The sequence below is a fragment of the Mustela nivalis genome (genome assembly GCF_964662115.1).
Source record: "Mustela nivalis genome assembly, chromosome: 7".
Taxonomy (NCBI): Eukaryota; Metazoa; Chordata; class Mammalia; order Carnivora; family Mustelidae; genus Mustela; species Mustela nivalis.
Window position 1 is genome coordinate 100,360,815 of NC_139026.1, and position 9,730 is coordinate 100,370,544.

Genomic DNA, 9,730 nt, shown 5'->3' on the forward strand with positions numbered 1-9,730 from the left:
ACCAAACTTAAGATAATTAAGTCACTAACTATAACCTCACAGCTCACTTAGTACATAAAAACTTTGCCTTCTTCCATTAAGTCAGAACTGTATCTGTGAGTCTTCCTTTTTGAATGGGTTATGAAATAAATAAGGTATTCTAAATATCAACTTTATACAAACACAAAATCTCATTTTTTTTAAATGTTATTCTTTCATAGGGATTACTCAGCAAGCTAACATATAGACTTGGAATTCTTTATTTTTTTTTAGACCCACTGAAGACCAAATCAGAGAGAATGTGAGATGAAAACTGAAAATACTTATGGGAAGTAGAAAAATCTAGAAAAGAATTATGGAGTATTCTTTAATTATGGAGTATTTTTAAATAACTAAATTATTGAAATGTTGCCAAAAAGAAAACAATTTCAAAATGATTTTACTGAAGGTAAAACCTAACTAGAGGCAGAAACAAACTGTCCCCTGCCCCCAGGATAAAAAACCAAGTAAGTTAGAAATAAAACAAAGTATGAGTCATAGGAAAGTAAGAAGTAGGAATAATAATCTAAGAGGAAAAATAGATACACTAATGAAAAACGCTAATAGTTACTTTGAAAAGAAATGACAAAATTAAGTTGGTTGGTGAAAACAACGTAAACTAACAAAATGAGAAATGAAACCTAAGAACCAAGATGGATGATTTTTGAAAAATACCTGATTAGAAGAATGAAATACCACCGCACACCTGTTAGAGTGGCCAGCCCCAAACACTTGACAACACCAAAATGCAGAGGAGGGGAAGTGGCGGGAACTCTCATGTGTGGTGGGAATGCAAAGTGGTACGGCCACTTCCGAAGACAGTTTGGCAGTTTCTTACAAAATTAAATATATTCTTTTATTTTCTTTAGATTTTATTTTTATTTATTTTGTAGAGAATGAGAGAGAAAGAGCACAGACGCATGTGTACGTGAGCAAGCAGAGGTGGGAGTGGGGGGGGGAAGGAAAGAGGAGCAGAGAGGGAGAGAGAGAGAATCTGAAGCAGACCCGGTGCTCAGCACGGAACCTGAGGTGGGGCTTGATCCCTTGACCACAAGATCATGACCTTCACAGAAACCAAGAGTTGTACATATAACTGAATGAGCCACCCAGGTACCCCACAAAATTAAATATATTCCTAACATACAATCCAGCAGTTATGCTCCTTGGTGCTAACCCAAATGAGCTGAAAACATTTCCACACAAAAACCTGCACACAGATGTTTATGACAGCTTTCCCCCTAATTGCCAAAATTTGGAAACAACTAAGATATTCTTCAGTAGGTAAATGGTTAAATAATGGACTATTATTCAGCACTAAAAAGAAACAAGATATCAAGCCATGAAAAGGCAAGAAGGAAATTCAAATGAATATAACTGAGTGAAAGAGGCCAATCTAAAAAGGCCAAATACTGTATGGTTCCAAGCATATGACATTCTGGAAAAGGCAAAAGTATGGTGAAGCTTAAAAAAAAAAAAAAAAAAAAGATCAGTGATTGCCAAGAGTTCTTGGGGGAAAGGATGAATAGGTAGAGCAGAGTATTTTGAGCCCAAGAAAATCATTCTGCATAATACTGTAATAGTGGATGCATGTCATAAAGCGTTTATCAAAACCCATAGGATGCACAACACTCAGAGTAAACCCTGACATGGACTAGGGACTTTGGGTGATAATGATGAACCAATGCAGGCTACTCAGTTCTAACAAATGTACCACTCTGGTGGGGTTGTTGATAGTGAAAAAGGCTCTGCAGTGTTTAGGAGCAGGGGATCTATATGGGAAATCTCTTCAACTCAATCTTGCTAAAAACCAAAAATTGTTACAAAAACCTAAGTCTGTTAAGAACTTAGGAAGAAAGAGAAAGGAAGGAAGAGAAGAAATGCTTAAAAGAAAAATACCAAATTATTAATCAAAATAATCCTCTCTGAGAAACTGGAATATCAATAATTTTTATTTTCCTTATTATACTTCTCTTTTTCTATTTTCTATGATATGCATATAATACTATTATGTATTATGACCAGATATTAACTATACTATTTTTAAAAGACATGGAAATTACTGAAAATATTTTCCAATGGTATAACAATAAAGGTGATATCAGAGATAAACGGATGAATACTTACAAAACACTGAAAATACATATGCATATATATATACATTTAAAGATTTCATTTACTTATTTGAGACAGAGATTACAAACAGGCAGAGAGACAGGCAGAGAGAGAGGAGGAAGCAGGCTCCCTGCTGAGCAGAGAGCCCAATGCAATGTGGGGCTCGATCCCAGGGCCCTGAGATCATGACCTAAGTTGAAAGCAGAGGCTTTAACCCACTGAGCCACCAGGCACAACTGAAAATATATTTTTAAAAATAGGTTTTATGAATAGATCAATATGATCAAGACAGACCAATATGATCAAAGAATTTATCTTTAAAAAGTTTTAGACCACAGAGAATTTACTGAAAAAATAAATTATTTTTAAATGAGCATTGTTTAATATACACTGTCTAAAAATACTGAAAAAAATGAAATAACATCTAACTTAATTTAGTAGGTATCCAAGTTGGTAACAAATACCAAGGCTTATTATGATGATATGCTAATTAAGATAGTGTGTTAGCAGCACAGAGATAAATAAGTAGATCAGTGACTCAGAACATATAGATAACCAAGAAAGATCTATTCATATATGAACACTTGATATATGACAGAAGTAACACAAGGGATTGGTGGGATGGACTGTTTGTTAAATTGTGAAAATGACACTGGGCCTCTACTTTACCCCATCCATGAAAATCAGTTCCAGGAAGATTAGAGAAGCATATATAAAGACAAAATGATAAACATTTTAGAAAATAATGTTAAAGAACATAGTTATGACCTTAGAGAAAAAAGTAGTCTTTTAAAACAAGATGCAAAAAACTGTGACTATGAAAGTAAAGACTAAAAATTCTAATATATTAAAATGAAGAATTTGGGGTGCCTGGGTGGCTCAGTGGGTTTAAGCCTTTGCCTTCGGCCTCAGGTCATGATCTCAGGATCCTGGGATTGAGCCCCACATCGGGCTCTCTGCTTGCTGGGGAGCCCCCCTCTCTCTGCCTGCCTCTCTGCTTACTTGTGATCTCTCTGTCAAATAAATAAATAAAATCTTTTAAAAAATTATAAAATGAAGAATTTATGCTCATCAAATGATAGCATAAAAGAGTGAAAAAAGAAAGTTACAGAGAAGAGAAAATATATTTTTAACATAGTATCCAAAATATATTACAAATGAAAAAGTTGCAAGAGATTTCCAGATTAAATTTCTAAACCATGTTAAACAAAGAATTTGAGTCCAGGAAACAGACAGCATAGGGCTAAATAAGGATCAAAGCAAACAAGACTTATCTTAGGAAGTAGTCTGTATCTGTGGTGGAAGGGTGAAGAGAGATACTGCATTGACCTCTGTCTCATTGGGCATGGATATCTGTCTCCACTGACCAGGGAGAAGTAAAGGTTTAAAAACACACCAAAAAAATAATCCTGACTCATAAGGAAATTTCAGCTAGCCTCTATATGGCCTTGGCTCCTCTCTAACATGAGGTATCCAAGGTGAACTCTTGAAGATTTGTCTGTTACTTACCGTTGTGTTAGAAACACCATAGCTAGCCAGACTTTCAATATTTTAAACTGTACAGTCAAATATAGAAGAATTCGTTCATCTGGCCTGCCGCTGATTATACCTTTATTATCATACTCCATAGGCTTCCAATCCTGGTTTTCTCAGTTAAAAACAAGCACCTCATCAAAAGGTTTTGAAATATTCAATCTAACAAGTGTTTATTGAGCACCCACTCATATGCAAGCCCAAATGCTAAATGCTTTAAGAGATGTAAATATGAATAGAGACTCCATCTTTCCAGGGATTTACAGGCTAGGGATGACAAAAACAAGTAGTAAGTATAAGTCCTTCATATAGAAGAATATAGTATGTGCCATAAGAAGTATATAAAAAGAAGAACTACAAAGGATCAATGGAAAAAGAAATAATACCAGGATAGTGAAGTGGATATGTGAAATATCTTTGTCATCTTTACTTTTTTCTTAAAAGGGTTTATTTATTTGACAGACAGAGATCACAAGTAGGCAGAGAGGCAGGCAGAGAGAGGAAGAAGCAGGCTCCCCGCTGAGCAGAGATGTGGGGCTCCATTCCAGGACCCTGAGATCATGTGACCTGAGCTGACGGCAGAGGCTTTAACCCACTGAGCCACCCAGGTGCCCCTATCTTTGCCATCTTTAAAAGGGACTACTCGTTCCTTTATTTTTGTACACTCCATTTAATTTCCCAATAAAGTCTTTATGTGCCTGATTGCAGGAATTTTAACTAGTTTTCTGTGTTGTTGTTGTTGTTGTTTCCAGGTTATCTCATTACAATTCAGTGATGTGTCTGTCAGTCGAATTCCTAATTTGGTTCCAGCAACTGCTGACACAGTGGTTATCAGAAATGTTGAAGTCTAACTTCTGGGTCCCCTGAAGAAGCAAGATACCATAGCAGAAGAAAGGAAGATGTTTCCCACTGCTTCCCCATTTGAAAATTACCTCCAGCAGCAAGGAAAACAAGAAACAAACAAACAAAAAGTACATCTTTGCCTGTACTGGGAAAAGCAGAAAGAGGCCAGTTGTCTTAGCCCTCAGAACACTAGGAGGGCTCAAGTGAAGGCTCAGGAACTGGAGATGGTGATGCAGAAAAGGGATTGGTAACAGGGATTGTTTGTAAGATGGTAGAGTTCATCATTTGACTGCCATGTCCTCATCCTCAAGGAAGCCAGGCAACTGCTCTGTCCCAATCCCTGTAGAGAATCAAGTGTTTGTTCTCCAGAAAAACAGTGAGTTGCCTGTTTGAAGGTTATCAGGCACAGGGGAAGGTGTGAAAGAGTTCATACTAAGTAGTGAGACCCTTTTCTCTTTTCTCTGTCCAGATCCGGAAAGAAGACAAAGGAAAGCAAAATAGTGACAACAGGAAGTTCCAAGATAACAGTAAACATCAAAAAGAGAAAGTAACTTATTCGGACCAGCAGGACAACACGTATGTCCAGTGTTGATTTTCTAAGGGGGGAAATAGAACAAACAAACTGTCTTAAAGTTTAGACCTGATGAAGATGATATTGATATATACTTCAAGGAGATTTTGGAACCATGGGAAGACATCAGCCAAATTTTCAAAGAAAATTAATGAATGAAAATGAAAAATCAAGCAATTATCAACTTCAGAAAAAGAAAAAGAAAGCACAAGATAGTAAATAAAAGCCCACTTTAACACCTGATTCAGCAGTGATTAGTATTTTGTCAAAAGATTCACACACAAGATAGAGATTTCATAATGAAAAATTGTAATGTCAAAGGTGTAGGAGAGTAGAAGGGAGAAAGGAAAAGCTATAAATAGCTAAAGTCTCTATGTCCCAAAGCAGGAAGACCATAGATATCTACAATTAATAATCAAGCAATGCCAGTAGAGGTATATTATATTTAATGGAAGCAAATACCAGAATCAAATTTTTTAAAAAATTGAAAGTGGTGGCTTCCAGGGAGGAGCATAAGAGAAGTTAGGAAAAAAGAGACTTCAATTTGTAGACATATTCTTCATCGTGCCCACTGAATTTTAAACTATTTGGTAGAATACTTTGGCAAAAAGTCAAAAGAGGACATAGATATTAACATAAATGTTCTGCATATGTCAACATTTCTATTTCTAGATACATACTCTAGAGAAACTCTCTTAAGCACAAGGGGTTGTATGTAAGGATGTTCGTTTCAGACTTGTTTGTAAAAGCAGAGTATTAGCCCAATTTAAATGTCCATTTGGAGAATAAATAAATAAAATGTGGTAATTTTTTTTAAGATTTATTTATTTATTTATTTATTTATTTATTTATTTGACTGACAGAGGTCACAGGTAGGCAGACAGGCAGGCAGAGGGAGAGGGAGAAGCAGGCTCCCTGCTGAGCAGAGAGCCTGACAAGGGGCTCGATCCCAGGACCCTGAGATCATAACCCAAGCTGAAGGCAGAGGCTTAACTCACTGAGCCACCAAATATACCTAATATGTGGTATATTTAAATGACAAAATGATACAGCAAGTAAAACAATGCACTTATTTTATGTATATATAAGCATATATAAATACATATGCTTGGGCACCTGGGTGGCTCAGTCGTTAAGCATCTGCCTTAGGCTCAGGTCATGATCCCAGGGTCCTAGGATCGAGGCCTGCGTCAGGCTCCCTGATAGGTGGGAGGCCTGCTTCTCCCTCTCCCACTCCCCCTGCTTGTATTCCTTCTCTTGCTGTCTCTCTCTGTCAAATAAATAAATAAAATCTTTTTTTTAAAGAATTTATAAACTCCTTAAAATTTATAAATAAATAAACTCTTTTTTAAAAGAGTTTATTTATTTATTTGACAGAGAGAAATCACAGGTAGGCAGAGAGGCAGGCAGAGAGAGAGAGGAGAAAGCAGGCTCCCCGCTGAGCAGAGAGCAGATATGGGACTCGATCCCAGGACCCCAAGGTCACGGCCCAAGCCGAAGGCAGAGGCTCAACCCACTAAGCCACCCAGGTGGCCCAATAAATAAAATCATTAAAAAAAAAAAAAAAACATATATAAATGCTGTTTTTAAAAAACGGTTGCAAAATGATTTATGCAGGATGAATTCATTGTAGTAAGGTTTAAAACATAATATGGTTTATCCAGTCATGCAGTCATTTCACAGGAAATATTTCAAAATATTCCCAATTTTAAAAATTAAATTTCATACACAGAGTCTGTGACTACATCTACAAAGCAAAGTCTTCCTAGTCTGATAAAATACAGTACTCTGATTGGAGTAAAGTTTACAGAGATTGAAATTTACGTGCCTTATAAGAATACAATCTGTAAATACTAAGAGCTAACCAACTTGTGAAACTCTCATCAAAAACATTCTTCCCAGCTTTCTACCCAAAAGCTGGATTCTTGTAAAAGGACATTGAAATGAATCACTGACCTGAAAAGTAGATAAGAAATATTTGCTTGGGGCATCTGCGTGGTTCAGTTGGTTGAGCGTCCAGTTGGTTTCAGCTCAGGTCATGGGTTGAGAGATTGAGCCCCTTGTTAGGGCTACTTGCTGGCTATGGAGCCTGCTTGGAATTCTCGCTCTCCCTCTGCCTCTGCCTCTGCCCCTCTCTGCTCTAACTCTCGAAAAGGAAGGAAGGAACGAAGGAGGAAGGAAAGAAAGAAAAAAGTGTTTAACACAAAATTTAAAACTATGGGCTAACCTAAGATTTTAAACTAAATTATTAAGATTTTTAAATATTAAAAAAATGAAAACGCCTTTAGTTAAGAAAGATTTACATAGTAAGAAAGATTATCAAGATATCAGTTTTCCATCACATATTTTCGTATGGATACTACGTTTGAATGCCGAACTGCTCCTCTTAATAATATTGATATAGGAAACATGGCAGGAAAAAGCCTTGATACTTACAATGCTGGACCCGCAACGTAGCATTAGCAAATTTGGCTTTAAGTACTGCCTAATCACGTATTTATAAATGCATAGCACATACCTTTAGGCTGGAGCAAAGCCCCATAACCATTTCAGTTTATCAAGTAGATGAAGCAGTTTTTAAAAAAATATTATGCAGTCAATTAAACCAGGCAACAATATAGACTCATGATTATTTGTAAGGGCTACCCTTTATGGACTGCTTGTCTACTTTATTAAGTGGTTAAATGCCAGGGACTTGAGCTGGTGAAAATGAGCTACTCTGTGTAAATGCAGAGAACTGAAGTGATAGTTCAGGCCACTCTCTTCTCTGTCATCCCCTCTTGGATTTACCAGTCACTGCTCACTGGCAACATTCTATTCCTTTTGTCAAATATCCCTACCTTTTCAAAGCCCAGCTTTTGGCTCTTGGGGATCCTTTTCCTGTTTCTATTTTCTATTTTATTGATTTCTGTGGTTTATTCTGTTGTACTTTTTCCAACATTTTAGCACCCTAATTTTCAGTTTTTCTTGTATATACGCTAAAGACCTTAAATGTCACCCTTGGTTCTGTTTTAGCACCAAGCTATTTTCATTGTCACTCCTTTATCAATCTTACACAACTTCCAATTGCAACGTCTTTTAGCGACAAGCTATTTAGTTTCATTTTCACTTGATACTACACTTGATCTTAGCAAAAAGGCCCAGAAGCGATTTTTAGTTTCATTTTCAAATGCAGAGTACTTTGGGACCATCTTTTTCTTAAAGATTTCTAATTTTGAAGATCTTTACAACATGGATTGTTTGGTATTTTTTGGAAATTTTTTTTATCATTTCAGGCTGTGCAATATTCATGATTGTTTTATCCTCATTTGAAATAATCTGCATTCTTCAGTTATTGGGCAGAAGAGTCTGCAAGCTTATTTTTTATGTTGTCCTAATCTTCTTTCTTTCTTTTTTTTTTTAAGATTTTATTTATTTGACAGAGAGAAATCGCAAGTAGGCAGAGAGGCAGGCAGAGAGAGAGGAGATAGGGAAGCAGGCCCCCTGCTGAGCAGAGAGCCTGATGCGGGGCTGGATCCCAGGATGCTGGGATCATGACCTGAGCCAAAGGCAAAGGCTTAACCCACTGAACCACCCAGGTGCCCTAATCTTCTGTATCTTTAGTGATTTTTTACCTGATCTATCAGTTTCTCAGTTTCTATTTATAATTCTTTAGTCTTTCCATTTTATATATTTTGAGGTGATACATTTAGATACAAAAAGATTCAAGATGTTACATTTTCCTTATAAACAATTCTTTTTATCATTCAATTGTGACTTCTAGCAAAAAAAGGTTTTTTGCCTTAGAGACTACATTAATTGATATTTGATTATGAATAAATAGTAACAGAGTCTGATACACCAGCAAAACCAAATTTCTTCGATAGTTTTTCTGCCAAGTTATTTTCCATCCTTTTACATTCAACATCTATGTTTTTACATTTTAGGTACCTCTTACAGATAGCTTAAAGCTGCTTTTTTGGTTCTTGTTTTTATTTTTATGTATAAGAACCTCCATTTTTTAAAAGATTTTATTTATTTATTTGAGAGAGAGATCACAAGTAGGCAGAGAGGCAGGCAGAGAGATGGGGGGAAGCAGGCTTCCTGCTGAGCAGAGAGCCTGATCCTAGAAGCCCGAGATCACAACCTAAGCTGAAGGCAGAGGCTTAACCCATTGAGCCACCCAGGCACCGCAGAACCTCCATTTTATAAACAAGTCAAATTAATCTACTCAAATGTGATTATATTTGGCCTTATTTCTACTATTGTAGATATGCTATATTTTCCACATGCTGTGCTTTCTACCGCTTCCTCCTTGGCCGCCATGTTTGCTATTATTGTCATTGTTCTCCTTGTCTGCCTTCTATTGCATTGGCTTAATTTATTGTATTATTTTTCTCTCTTCTACCCTTTTAGAAATTGTTCTTTTTCTTTTTCTCTTTTTCATAGTCACCTTTAAAATCTTTAACATACTTGTCTTGAGAAGGTATCAAGTCTTATGGTGGCTAACTGAACATAGCAAAAAAAAAATTTTTTTTTAAAGAAGGTCTAAAGTCAACTGCTATTTCTCTTCTGCCATTATTGTATTTGTTAAAATTATTTGTTATTTGTTAAAATAAATTATTTGTTAAAATTATTTCCCTTCAGGATGCCTGGGTGGCTCAGCTGGTTAAG